This window comes from Dromiciops gliroides, chromosome 1 (assembly GCF_019393635.1).
Source record: "Dromiciops gliroides isolate mDroGli1 chromosome 1, mDroGli1.pri, whole genome shotgun sequence".
In the NCBI taxonomy this organism is placed as follows: Eukaryota; Metazoa; Chordata; class Mammalia; order Microbiotheria; family Microbiotheriidae; genus Dromiciops; species Dromiciops gliroides.
The window spans coordinates 122,220,319-122,234,331 of NC_057861.1; the positions used below are offsets into that span (position 1 = coordinate 122,220,319).

Here is a 14,013-nt window from a genome sequence, read left to right on the forward strand (position 1 = left end):
TCTTTTTCCCTGTGGAATAGCTCTAATTACTAGAAATTTGTTATTTTTTTGTTTTTATCTTATAACTTATATAAATTTGGTCTGTGAATTTCACCCACTTTTTATAATTCTGTTTTTGAGATCAACCAGACTATGTTTAATTCATCTTTCATGCAGCAAACTTTTCCCTTTGTGAAGATAGCGCTTAATGTTCTTTTAATATTTTTTTCAAAATGCTAAAATTCCTCAGCTCTGTTAATCAATCTTCATTTTACATGAATTCAAAGCCTTTTACCAGTCTCCAGTTGATACATGTTCTTCCTAAAAAGTGTCATCCAGACTTGAACACAGTAACATAGATGTGGACTGAGCATGATAGAGTGAAGAAATACTACAAACTTTTTATTCCTAGATATTTGGCCTTTTTAAATGTTTCCTAAAAATAATTAGTGGAGATGAAACTGAGTTGACACATATTGAATATGTAAACCACTAAAATTCTCAAATGTTTTCAAGATGAATTGGCTTGCCACTTCTAATCCATCTTTTATTGACAAAGTCAACTTTTATAAACCAAGTCTAAAATATTACATTTATACCTATTATTTTTTGGTAAAATTTGATTCAGTATAATATTATGGCCTATTAAGACATTTATTTTTTTTGCAGGTGGAGCCAAGATGGTGGAGAAAAGGCAGTGACTCGCCTGAGCTGTCCCCAAAAAACTTCAAAATACCTTCAAATAATGCTATAAGACAATTCCTGGAGCAGCAAGCCACACAAAAAGAGAGGGTGACATAATTTTCCAGCCAAAGACAACTTAGAAGGTTTCCAGGAAAGGCCTGTTGCAAGCAGGATAAGAGTGGAGTGCAGAGCAGGCTAACAGTCCCAGGCCCAGCCCCAGGAAATCAGGAGCAGGTCTCAGGAGCTTCTGAATCATCAATAGCAACAACAGCTTCTTGAACTCTCAGCCCACAGATAGTAAGGGGGTCAAACAATTGGAGAGAAGGAAATAGCAAGGATATCTTTGCCAACACTGGGTCAAAACTCTGGGTTTTTGCCCATACTCTCATCCTAGTGGAAAATTTGGGTGGCAGTCTCAGGCCAGGGAGGAACCCAAACACACTGGAGCTTGTGGCCACAGTGGAGTAGGATTCTGTTCATAGTTTCAGGGCAGAAAAGCAGGCCTGTGGTTGCTTACAGACCAGAGTTCAGATCAGGAGAGTGGTAAATAAACCACCCTTTAAATCATACTATGTTGAGAGAACCAAAATCTTATAAATCTATAGAAGTATCTGTGAAAACCACTGCACAAACCACCTGACGCTTGGGAGAGTGTGCTCTTCACCCTGGAAGCAGTGCCCCACTTTAACAAAGAGTTACAAAATTAATTAATAGGCTGGGAAAAAGAGCAAACAGAAAAAATTCTGATCATAGAAAGATTCTATGCTGACAAGGAAGATCAAAATAAACCCCCAAAAGAAGATAACAAAGTCAAATGATCTACATCCAAAGCTTCCATGAAAAATATGAATTTGTCTCAGGCCATAGAAGCACTGAAAAAATATTTTGAAAAGCAAGAGAGGTAGAGGAAAAGTGAAAAGAGAAATGAGAGTGGTACAAGAAAATTATGGGGAAAGAAAGTCAACAGCTTGGTAAAGGAGACACCAAAAAATACTGAGGAAAATAAGACCTTAAAAAACAGACAAGGAGAAATGTTAAAAGAGGTCATAAATCCAGTGAGGAAAAGAATGCCTAGAAAAGCTGAACTGACCAAATGGAAAAAGAAGTAGAAAAGCTCTCGGAAGAAAATAACTCCTAAAATGTTAGTATTGAGCTAATCCATGCTAATGAAGTTGGGTTTTGGTCATCCCTGTTGACACAGAAGCTCTCAATGTGATGGGCCTTTTTCTGCTTCTTACTCATATTGTGGTTTATTTATTTGTTTGTTTGTTTATTCATTTATTTCTTTATTCATTTATTTGTTCAACCATTTTTTTCATCTATTTATTTGTTTGTTTGTTTATTGATTGATTGCTTTTAAAGTTGAGGTCACTGACTTTCTGCTCTGATGCTTCTATGGCTTATGGATTCCTCACCACTCTTGACCTTCTCCCTGTGCTAGGGATGTCTTGGCCTAGTTTCGCCTGTCCTGTGGGTGGTTCTCTAGCTGGCAGTTTACCCACTCAGCTGGTGCTGGGTGAGGCTCACCAGCCTGCTGAGCCAGGATTAAGGGGCCTCAGATGCTGTGCTGTGGCCAAGAGTCTCCTGCTGATTTGACAAGATCCCCTGCATGCTGTACTGTGTTGAGCTATGCTGCACTCCCCTTTTGTCCCAGTGAGAATGACCTTTCCTGAAATCTTCTAAATTATCTCAAGTTGAAAGATTGTGTCTCTCTGCTTTTTTGTACATTTTGTAGTTTCAGAATCCATTTAGAGGCTTGATTTAATGTTGTTTTTGAGGGAAACGTAGGAGAGCTCAAGCAACTTCCTGGCTTTTCTCGACCATCTTGCCCCATCCCCATCTTCTAATTTTAAAGATTTAATGAGTTAACACTTTAAAAGGTTTCAATCTGGTGAAGAGTAGGGATCCAAAAACATTCCATCCAAGAATAGTCTCTGATTCTGACCTTAACCATAATATCCACATGGCCATAATACATACATATGTGTATATGTACACATATACTTATGTGTTATACTCATTACTGAAACTCAGTGCTGAGAGATCACAAAGATCACCACCATTATGTCTTCATGAAACAGTGACAAAACAATTATGATGAAAACAAGCACTGGTGGGAGAATAAATTAAGCAATAGTATTCTAATATTATTATCATAATAATATAATTAAAGAAACATTAAATATTGAATATATATTTTTAATATTTGTATATTTTATTTTAATTTTCAATAACAATTGATTTGGAAACAAACTCTGGTTTGCTAATGAAAAAATAAAAATACCACCTTGGGGGATGAAATCAGAAAAATCAATTGGGCCAGAGTACAGGCATACAAAAGACATCTTTTTTAGGGGATAATCCTGTCTTGAAAACATCAGAGATTCAACATATCTCAATAAACATACATATCTCAATAAAAGGAAGATTTTAATAAAAATTAAATAATTTACATATTTTTTTTCTGAAAAAACAATCAAGGAAATATCAAAAAATCCTGATCACATCAAGATTTAATAAATAATTTTCAAAAAGGTAGTATATATTTTTATAGTACTAAGTAGAGAGACAGACATACAGAGACAGAGATTTGCTTTCAAGTAGTTTACATTCTACTCTGGGATGCAGTGATATGTACAGAGATGAGGAAATATAAAGTATATAAAAATAATTGAAACAAATTTGCAGAGCAGTTGTTTTGGAAAATTTTATTTGATACATTTAGGGAGCTAGAAATATTAAGAGGTGGATATGAGAAAGAATACTTTGAGGAAATAATTATTAATAATGGATTTCTTGGGGGATCCAGGAACCCAGTTTTAGTTGATTTCCTCCCCACTCCCCACTTCAGAGAGTTCAATTTTTAGGAGGAAGTATTCATTCTGTTAAGGGTGAACAATAGAAACAGAGAATAGACTCTTTGAGACTAGTTCAGTGAATGATTGGGATTAAGCCACACCTATCTGGATTTTGACTTTTCCCCTCAGGAGCTCTCTCCCCTTAGGTCATGTGGTCATGATAGAGTTGGATCACCCTCAAGTCACATCAACCAATGGAACTGAATGATGTTAACCAATTAGCTTTGATCAATTCATAGTTACCTGTCTCTATCAGAAGAGGATAAAAGCCTTGACCACAACACCAGTGCCATCTTAGCCTCATGCTCCTGACCTGCCTTTGGGGTAGTTTGGTACACTCGCTCTTCATAGGCCAGAGTAGGTAATTGGAGCTTCTAAAATCTCCTTGAGACCATGTGCTCTCTCTCTGAGAGAGAACATCAAACTCTGTTTTTTCTGTTTGTGTTAAATGCCATGAGGTCAATACTCTTCTAATATTTAATATTAATCAATAATAAATTACTGCTGCCAAAACAGGTACAATAGCCATTATTACCTAAATAGCCATTAATATATTGGAAAATCCAGCCAAAACCCCAATAATTTAGCAAACACAATTATCTGATGTACAAAATAGAATGCCATGGTAGTTATTGCAGGCAACTTATACAAGGAACACTTGGAAGATGATATGTAGTTTATAGTGAAAAAAATTAAGTATTTTGGCTATAATTAAGAGTGTGAGAAGAGGAGTAACATAAAATCAAACAGAAATGATATGGGGGTTAAATTGTGAAGGGTTTTTAAATTTTTTAAAAAGTGTCTAGTGTTTTAGGTAGATAAATTTATCAACTTCATATAAGAGTAATTGGAGAGCAGATACTGAACACACACAAAAAATTAAAAGGACAAATTAAGAGACAATTGAAACTTAGGTTGAAATAGATGCAGAATCATAACTTAGATGTCATCCTCAACTGCTTACTATGTCTAAACACAATATTTATGGTAAGTGTCAAGTGAAGGTTGGGTTTTTTTGTTTGTTTTTATGGAAGTATTCACTTTTATATCACTAATATTAAAACTGAAACAAAATAGAGATGATCACCATGGCTCCTGAATGATGATGACATAAAATTAACAAAGCATTCCATATTTTTAGGATATTATTGGGCTGTCAAAATAATGAAGGATGTTTTCAGATAAATCTGTCAAAATGATTTGAACTGATGCAGAGTAAAGTAAGTAAAATCATAACAATGTATACTATAACAACAGCAATTTAAATGTGAACAAGTTAAAAAGACAAAAATGCTAATCAATGTGATGACCAATGATGATTCCAAAAGATCCTAATTTGTTTAGTATATAACAAGGGCAGTGCTTTTCAAATGTGATGCAACTAGAGATGACTAAGGAGATACTGAAATTCTTTGAAATTCTTCTTTTAGGGGCAGCTAGGTGGTATAGTGGATAAAGCACCAGCCCTGGATTCAGGAGGATGTGAGTTCAAATCTGGCATCAGACACTTGACATTTAGTAGCTGTGTGACCCTGGTCAAGCCACTTAACCCTCACTGCCCAGCCAAAAAAAAATCATCTTTGAAAATAAAATAGGGATGATGATTGAAACGTAGACTTTGGTAATATTAAAAAAAGGTTAGGAATAAAAATTACCCACCACATTATATATACCATTAAAAAAAAGTCAAAAGAAGGTTGCACTTATAAATATTGATTTATCACCCCAAGCAATTAATTGTAGGACATTCACCACTAAAGAATATTTCTTGCCTGGGAAATACTTGAAAAGTAGAAGGGAAATAGTGTATTTAAAAAGCAAAAGAAATAATCTTGTGCATGACATTGCTGATCTACATTACTTTTATTGTATAGGAGTCGCTGGGGCAGCTAGATGGTGCAGTGCATAAAGCACTGGCCTTGGATTCAGGAGGACCTGAGTTCAAATCCAGCCTAGCCTCAGACACTTGACACTTACTAACTGTGTGACCCTGGGCAAGTCACTTGCCCTGCAAAAAAAAAATCATATTATATAGGAGTTGTGATGATAGAATCTGACTTAAAAACAATAAAATAATGAAAATTGGGAAAAATATATCCCAATTTTCATATCTTAGATACATCTGAAAGATAACCCTATATGAGTCTAATTATGCATTACCACAGAAGTCCATGTCTGTCAAATTAGTGTATAACTATAGCAACCACTGGGCTTTCATCAATTAAATTTATTTTTATTTGAACTTTCTCTATCTAGCCTAAGGTCTGCTTTGAACAGAAAAAAAAAAAATTTCCTTGGGGGGGGGGCAAAAACATAGAAGGTTAATATCATATAAATGTAGAAATAGTTTTGTACTTAAAAACATTCATTTTCAAAGGTGATTTGAGTGTTGTTTGTTCTTGTTCCATAGATGTCTAAATATAATAAGCATATTAATTTAACTTGCCTCCTTTTCTGTCTTTGATATAAATATTTCAAATTTGAGCTCCTTTCTGTTTCTTAATAAACAAATTGGATACCCAGGGACACTTACAAGCCACAGGCAATTTTCAGTGGGTAAAAGAAAAGTATTTACATAGACAACAAAGTGTATATTTTAAAGATGTTCATGGCCAAATGGTTCAATAGTGTGAATCCTCCTCATTTTTTGATTGACCTTTGTCATTACATTTTTTTATAGATCAAACTCACATCTTAGGATGCATTATATCAATGCAATAAGTTCACAGATAAGATCTTATTCAGTATGCTGGTCCATTTTTTTTTACTATATGCTTTGGCAAAAATCTTATAAAATTCCATTACAAGGCTATCAAATTTAATCAGGCAGGCATTTCTAAGCTCAAGACTTATACTCTCTACATCTTAAACTTGTCATAATAATAGAAAACAGACTTGAACTGCTTCCATTTTTGAAATCTTATTTTGATCATATAAATAATAGAGCAAAAGACTCCCTTAAGTCAGATTGGTTTTCTCTCTTGTTATTAAACCTGCTTTCTCTGTTCTTTATCACACCCACACCATTTCTTATAGAGTTCTTCAATTACAACTACATTATTGGGCAGATTGAGAAAAAAAATAACATTATACTAATATGTATATTTCTGCAATTACCAAAGTAAAGTTTGCTTTAATACCTGTTAAATAGCAGTTAACATGCATATATATATATATATATATGTATATATATATACACAAATTACACTTCTAAAAATATTTCTATTTCATTTATAAAAGCTGTATTCTTGACTAGTAGTTATAAAAATGAGGGGGAACAGAGATACAGAGACAGAAACAGAGAAAGAAAGAGACAAAGACAGAGACAGAGACAGAGAGAGACAGAAACAGAGAGAGACAGTGAGAAACATAGAGAGACAGCCATTAATAAATAGATAAAAGATAGGAGTTGTAATATCTGAAAGCATAGAAAATGTTTACAAAACACGATTAAAGGGGGCAACTAGATGCCACAGTGGGTATAGCACTGGCCCTGGAGTCAGGATTACCTGAGTTCAAATCCAGCCTCAGAGACCTGACACTTACTAGCTGTGTGACCCTGGGCAAGCCACTTAACCCCCATTGCCCTGCAAAACAAACAAACAAATAAAAAAAAATTTAAAAACACTATTGAATATTTTTACTTGTATTTTTGGTCTGTGGTCAGTGGCATTTTGTCATTTCATTGTGGTAAAGAAAATGTCTTTACCAATAAAGATATAAAACATTTCTGTAATTTATAATCCTAGACAATTGATCAGAGCACATGTAGCTCTGTCCTCCAAAATTCAACTCCACTAAATCCTATTGTTTTGCATGTTATTCTCTGCATCCAAATTCATTGAAGGGTTGTTTTCCCCAATGTCTGTTGCTGACCAGCAGACTCCTTCTTATACATAAACTGAGTAACCGTACAAGTACATAATGTCTTGATAGCTGCACCAATGTTAATGGAGCATGATTCTGTAAGCCCAGTCATAGAAATCAAGGATCAAGAGGGGAACTCTACATCCTCCAAATAGGGACTCTTTTGCACTAGAAGACTGTAACAAAATACATCCCCTTGAAATATGAAAGATTCGTGATTCTTAGCCGGTCCCTTCATTCTTTGTTAAGTGGGTCAGACCTCAGATCACATCTATTCATACTTTTATTTATATAACCAATGGATACATCTTATTTTTTTGCATATAATGTGCAATTCCTATTTAAAAATCTTTCTTGGCCAATGCTTTCTATTCCTACATCTACTTTATTGCTTGGGAAATATTTCCCAAACCCACATCTACTTTATTGAGTATTCCTTAATAATCTCAATTTTACTCACTGATCATTCTCATCTCTAAATACCTCGAGTCTATAAGTCTATATTTAAATCAATCATACACACACACACACACACACACACACACACACACACACACACCCCTGGATCATTTTATCTATATAGTCAAATCTTCCCCATACCAATTCAGATCAGCAGTTGCTTGAAGCACTGGAAGTCTAAAAAGTTTCCTTAGGGTCATAGTTAGCAAATTATGGTTACTGGAGTTAAGATGGCAAAATAGATATAACATCATATCCAAAATTTCCCAATTTTTCCTTCTAAACACTTTTAAAATAATGTGACAAATTAATTCCTGCAGTAGCATAGCCAACAAAAGTTCAAAGTGAGAGATTCTCCAACCCAATACCACTTAAGATGTATAAAGGAGAGGTTAGTGACATTGTGTAGCACAACAGGAACACTAACTGTAGTCCTGGAAGTCTATGACAGTGATAGCAAAAGCAGCAACAACAGAAACAGTTGCAACATTTTTCAATGCTCAGAGATGGTAAGGGGATAGGACCACAGATTAGAATAAGATTACAAGGGATTTCTGACTGGGTACAGAATGGGTGACATATGCTTATTACCCAGTTCCTACCCAGTTCCAAGATGTAGTTCCAAGGGAGTGAGATGCACTTATAATCATAAAAGAGCAGGGATCCTGGTCACAGTTCCACAGTGTTTGCAGATATAGAAGAACCATAGCATTGCAATAACAAAAGAACAAGGACCCTTACTTGATAATCACCAGAATACAGATTAAGAGAGCAATGAATACACATGTAACTAGATCACATGACATTTGGAGCACCAAAAATTTACACATCATAGAACTGGCTGTGAAAAGAGAATGGCAAAAAAGTCTGCAGCAGTGACCCTCACCATTCATAAGTCAGCATAGCTCAACACTTACATAAAAAAGTCAAGAAATAGGATGAAAAATTATTAAAATACCAAGAAAGAAATACCTAATCATAAAAAAAACTAATATGATGACAGGGAAGCTCAAGACACAAACTCAGAAGAAGATAATAATGGGACATTATTTAGATTCAAGGTAACAAAGAAAAAGAAAAATTGGATGTAAGGCAAACAATAAATCTAAGAAAAAGAAAAAAAGGAAAGATTTAAAAAATAGCAAAATAGGGGGCAGCTATATGGCTCAGTGGATAAAACACTGGCCCTGGATTCAGGAGGACTTGAGTTCAAATCTGGCCTTAGATACTTGACATTTACTAGCTGTGTGACCCTGGGCAAATAACATAACACTCATTGTCCCACAAAAAAAAAAGTCACAAAAAGAGCCAAGATGGTAGAAGACAGGCAGTAAGCTCTCTGAACTCATGACATAGTTGCACCAAAAACTTCCAAATAATGCCATAGAACAATTACTGGAGTAGCAGAACCAACAAAAAAAACTGGAAGAGATCATTTCCCAGCCAAAGATGGCTTAGAAGGTTGGCAAAAGGGGGCTGCTGTGCCAGGACAGGAGTGGAGCCCAAGCCCATGATCACACTGTCACAGGTAAGTGAAGAACCTGCCCCTTCTTAAATAATACACCCTGGGACTCCCTGAAGCTTGGGACAGTGAAACCTGGTAAGGGTACTCCACTTTAAGAAGGAGTTAAAAGTCAAGTAAAAAAGGGGCAAGATGATCAGACAGATAAAGTTGAGAAGAATAGAGTTTCTTTTGTGACAAGGAAGATCGAGGTGCACCCTCAGAAGAAGATAGAAACATGAAATCTCCTAAAACCAAAGATTCCAGGAAACATATGAATTGGTCTCTGGCCACAGAGGTACTCAGAAAAGACATTGAAGATAAAGTAAGAGAGGAAGAGGAAGTAATGGAAAGAGAAATGAGAGTGATGAAGGAGGGTCATGGACAAAAAGTAAACAGCTTGAACACCAAATTGGTCAAATGGAAAAGGAGAGAAAAAAGCTCTCTGAAGAAAACTATTGCTTAAAAATTGGGATTGAGCAAATAGAAGCTAATGACTTTATGGTAAATCAAGACACAATAAAGCAAATCCAAATGAATAAAAAATAGAGAGCAATGTGAAATATTTCCTTGGAAAAACAGCTGACCTGGAAAATAGAACCAGGAAAGATAATTTTTTAAAATTGGCTTAACTGAAAACCATGATCAAGGAAAGAGCTTAGATATCATCTTCCAGGAAATTATTAGGGAAAATTGCCATGATAATCTAGAAGCAAAAGGTAAAATAGAAATTTAAAGAATTCACTGATCACCTCCTGAAAGAGATCCCAAAAGGAAAACCTCCAAGAATATTATAGCCAAATTCCAGAGCTCCCAGGTCAAGGAGAAAATATTACAAGCAGCCAAAAAGAAACAATTCAAGTGCTGTGGAGCTATAATCAGGATAGTACAAGATCTAGCAACTTCTACATTAAAGGATCGGAAGGGCAGGGAATATGATATTCCAGAGGGCAAAGGAACTGGGACTACAACCAATAATCACATATCCAGCAAAACTGTGTATAATCTTTCACAGGAAAAATGGAAATTCAATGAAAAAGAGCACTTTCAGGTATTCATGATGAAAAGATTTGAACAGAATAGAAAATTTGACTTTCAAATATAAGACAATAGAGAAGCATAACTAGGTAAACAGGAAAAAGAAATTAAGAGGGATATCTCAAGGTTAAACTGTTTACATTCCTACATGGGAAGATGATATATATATAACTCATAAGAACTTTCTCAGATTAAGGCAGATGATAGAAATAAATTTAGACAGAGGGCACAGGTGGGAATTGTTTATGAAGAGATGATATCTATAAAGCATTTATTTTTGGTGTATCTTTTTTGTGTGATGCAGTGGGAGTTGGGTGACATGCTTCGGGTCATACAGTGGGTGAGTGTCTAGTGTCTGAGGCAAGAATTTAAGCTCAAGTCTTCCTGGGTCCAGGGTGGGTGCTTTGTCGACTGTATCTCCTAGCTGCCCCATGATATCTTTTTTTTTTTTTTTTTTTTTTTTAGTGAGGCAATTGGTTTAAGTGACTTGCTCAGGGTCACACAGCTAGTAAGTCTTAAGTGTCTGAGTTTGGATTTGAACTCAGGTACTCCTGACTCCAGGGCCAGTGCTCTATCCACTGCACCACCTATCTGCCCCCATAATATTTTTAGGGTAAAATTGAGGGGTGAAATGAATGCACTGGTGGACTGAAAGGGGAGAGTTATAATGGGGCAAAATCCCACATGAAAGAAACAAGAGAGGGTTTATGGAGTAGGGGGAGAAATGAAGGAGAAGCAGGGCAAAGAATGAGCCCTACATTCATCATAATTGGCTCAAAGACCTTAATATCATCAGAGTCGCCCAAGAAGGGAATAACACACACATTCAATTGGGTGGAATAATCTATCTAACCCTGCAGTTAATTAGGAGGGGTATGGGATAAGGAGGGAAGGGTGAAATAATGGAGGGCAGATTTAGGGAAAGGGCAATCAGAAGCACTTCACTATAGTGGTATTACTGGGTCAAAGGGTATGCACAGCGAGCAGCAGCTGAGTGGTGCAGTGGATAGAGCACCGGCCCTGGAGTCAGGAGGACCTGAGTTCACATCTGGTCTCAGACACAACACTTACTAGCTGTGTGACCCTGGGCAAGTCACTTAACCCCAATTGCCTCACCAAAAAACAAACAAAAAAGAGGTATGCACAGCTTTATAGCCCTTTGGGCATAACTGCAAATTTCTCTCCAGAATGGCTGAATAAGTTCACAGCTCAACCAACAATGCATTAGTGTTCCAAGTTTTCCACAGCTTCTCCAACCTTTATTATTTTGTTTGTGTCATGTTAGACAATCTGATAGGCCTCAGGTGGTACCTCAGAGTTGTTGTAATTTGCATTTCTCTAATAAATAGTGATTTAGAGCATTTTTTCACATGGCAAAAGGTAGCTTTGATTTATCCATCAGAAAACTGCCTGTTCATATCCTTTGACTGTTTCTCAATTGGGGAATGAATTGGATTCTTATAAATTTGATTTAGTTCCCAATATATTTTAGAAATGAGGCCTTTATCAGAGTATTGGCTATAAAAATCGTGTCCCAGTTTTCTGCCTCCCTTCTAATTTTGGAATCATTGCTTCTGTTTGTACAAAAACTGTTTAATTTAATGTAATTAAAGTCTTCCATTTTGCATTCCATAATATTCTCTATTCTCTTGTTTGGTCTTAAACTGTTCTCCTTTCCAAAGATCTGAAAGGTAAACTATTCCTTCTCCTAATTTACCTATGGTATCACCTTTGATGCCTAAATCATGTACCCATTTTGATATAATTATGATATAAGGTGTAAGATGTTGATCTATGCCTAATTTCTGCCATACTCTCTTCCAGTTTTCCCAGCAGTTTTTGTCAAATACTGAGTTCCTATCCCAAAAGGTAGAGTCTGGGTTTATGAAACAGTACATTACTAAAGTCATTTACTGCTGTGTCTCCTGTGCCTAGCCTATTCCATTGATCCTCCACTCTATTTATTAGCCAGTACGAACTAGTTTTGATGACTGCTGATTTAGAGTACAGCTTCAGATTTGGTACAGCTAACCCACCTTCCTGTGCATTTTTTTTAATTAGTTACTTGATATTCTTGACCTTTTGTTTCTCCAGATGAATTTTGTTATTATTTTTTCTAGCTTTATAAAATAAATTTTAGGTAGTCTTGTGTGGCAGTGAATAGGTAAACTAATTTAAGTAGAATTATCATTCTTATTATATTAGTTCGACCTATCTGTGAACAATTGATTTTTTCCAGTTATTTATATCTGAATTGATTTGTATGGAAAGTGTTTTGTAATTGTGTTCATAGAGTTTCTGAGTTTGTCTTGGCAAGTAGACTCACAAGTATTTTATATTGTTGACCATTGCTTTAAATGGAGTTTCTCCTTCTATCTCTTGCTACTGGACTTTGTTGGTCGTGTATAGAAATGCTGATGATTTGTGTGGATTTATTTTATATCCTGCATCTTTGCTAAAGTTGCTAATCATTTCAAGTAATTTTTGAGTTCATTCTCTAGGATTTTCTAGGTATACCATCATAGCATCTGCAAATAGTGATAGCTTTGTTTCCTCCTTGCCTATTCTAGTTCCTTTAATGCCTTCTTCTTCTCTGATTGCTAAAGCTAACATTTCTAGGATAATATTAAATAGCAGAGGTGATAATGCACATCCCTGTTTCACCCCTGATCTTATTGGGAAGGCCTCTAACTTATCTCCATTACATATAATGCTTGCTGATGGTTTTAGGTGGATACTGCTTATTGTTTTAAGGAAAGCTTCACCTATTCCTCAGCTCTCTAGGGTTTTTATTAGGAATGGGTGCTGTATTTTGTCAAAAGTTTTCTCTGCATCTACTTTGATAATCATTTGATTTTGGTTAGTGTTCTTATTGATGTGGTTATATTAATAGTTTTCCTAGTGTTGAACCAGCCCTGCATCCCACCTGGTCATAATGTATTGTCCTGGTGATCACTTGCTGTAATCTCCTTTCTAATATCATATTTAAGGTTTTTGCATCAATATTCATTAGGGCAATTGGTCTATAATTTTCTTTCTCTGTTTTGGCTCTGCCTGGTTTTGGTATCACCACTATATTTGTGTCATAAAACAAATTTGGTAAAAACTCCTTCTTCGCCTATTTTTCCAAATAATTTATATAATATTGGAATTAATTGTTCTTTAAATATTTGGCAGAATTCACCTATAAACCCATCTAGCCTTGGGGATTTTTTCTTAGGGAGTTCATTAATCTTGGTCAATTTCTTTTCCTAATATGGGCTTATTTAAGTATTTTATTACCTCTTCAGTTAACCTGGGCAGCTTGTATTTTTGTAAATATTTATCCATTTCATTTTGATTGTCAAATTTATTTGCATACAGTTGAGAAAAATAGTTCCTAATTATTGTTTTAATTTCCACTTCTTTGGTGGCAAAATCACCCCTTTCATTTTTGATACTGGTAATTTGGTTCTCTTCTTTCTTTTTTTAAAATCAAATTAACCAGTGGTTTATCTATTTTATTGTTTTTTTTTCATAAAACCAGCTCTTAGTTTTATTGATTAAATTCTATGGTTTTCTTGCTTTCAATTTTATTAATTCCTCCTTTAATTTTAAGGATTTCTAATTTAGTATTTAATTGGGGAT

At 35.3% G+C, this 14,013-nt stretch overlaps 1 non-coding gene across 1 annotated transcript; it reads left to right on the plus strand.

Annotated features, from left to right (window-relative positions):
• The first annotated feature begins 4,554 nt into the window (after nt 1–4,554).
• On the plus strand, nt 4,555–4,660 carry LOC122737719. The gene has a single exon (XR_006354515.1). It is a non-coding gene; the product is annotated as a U6 spliceosomal RNA (small nuclear RNA).
• The last annotated feature ends 9,353 nt before the right edge of the window (nt 4,661–14,013 follow it).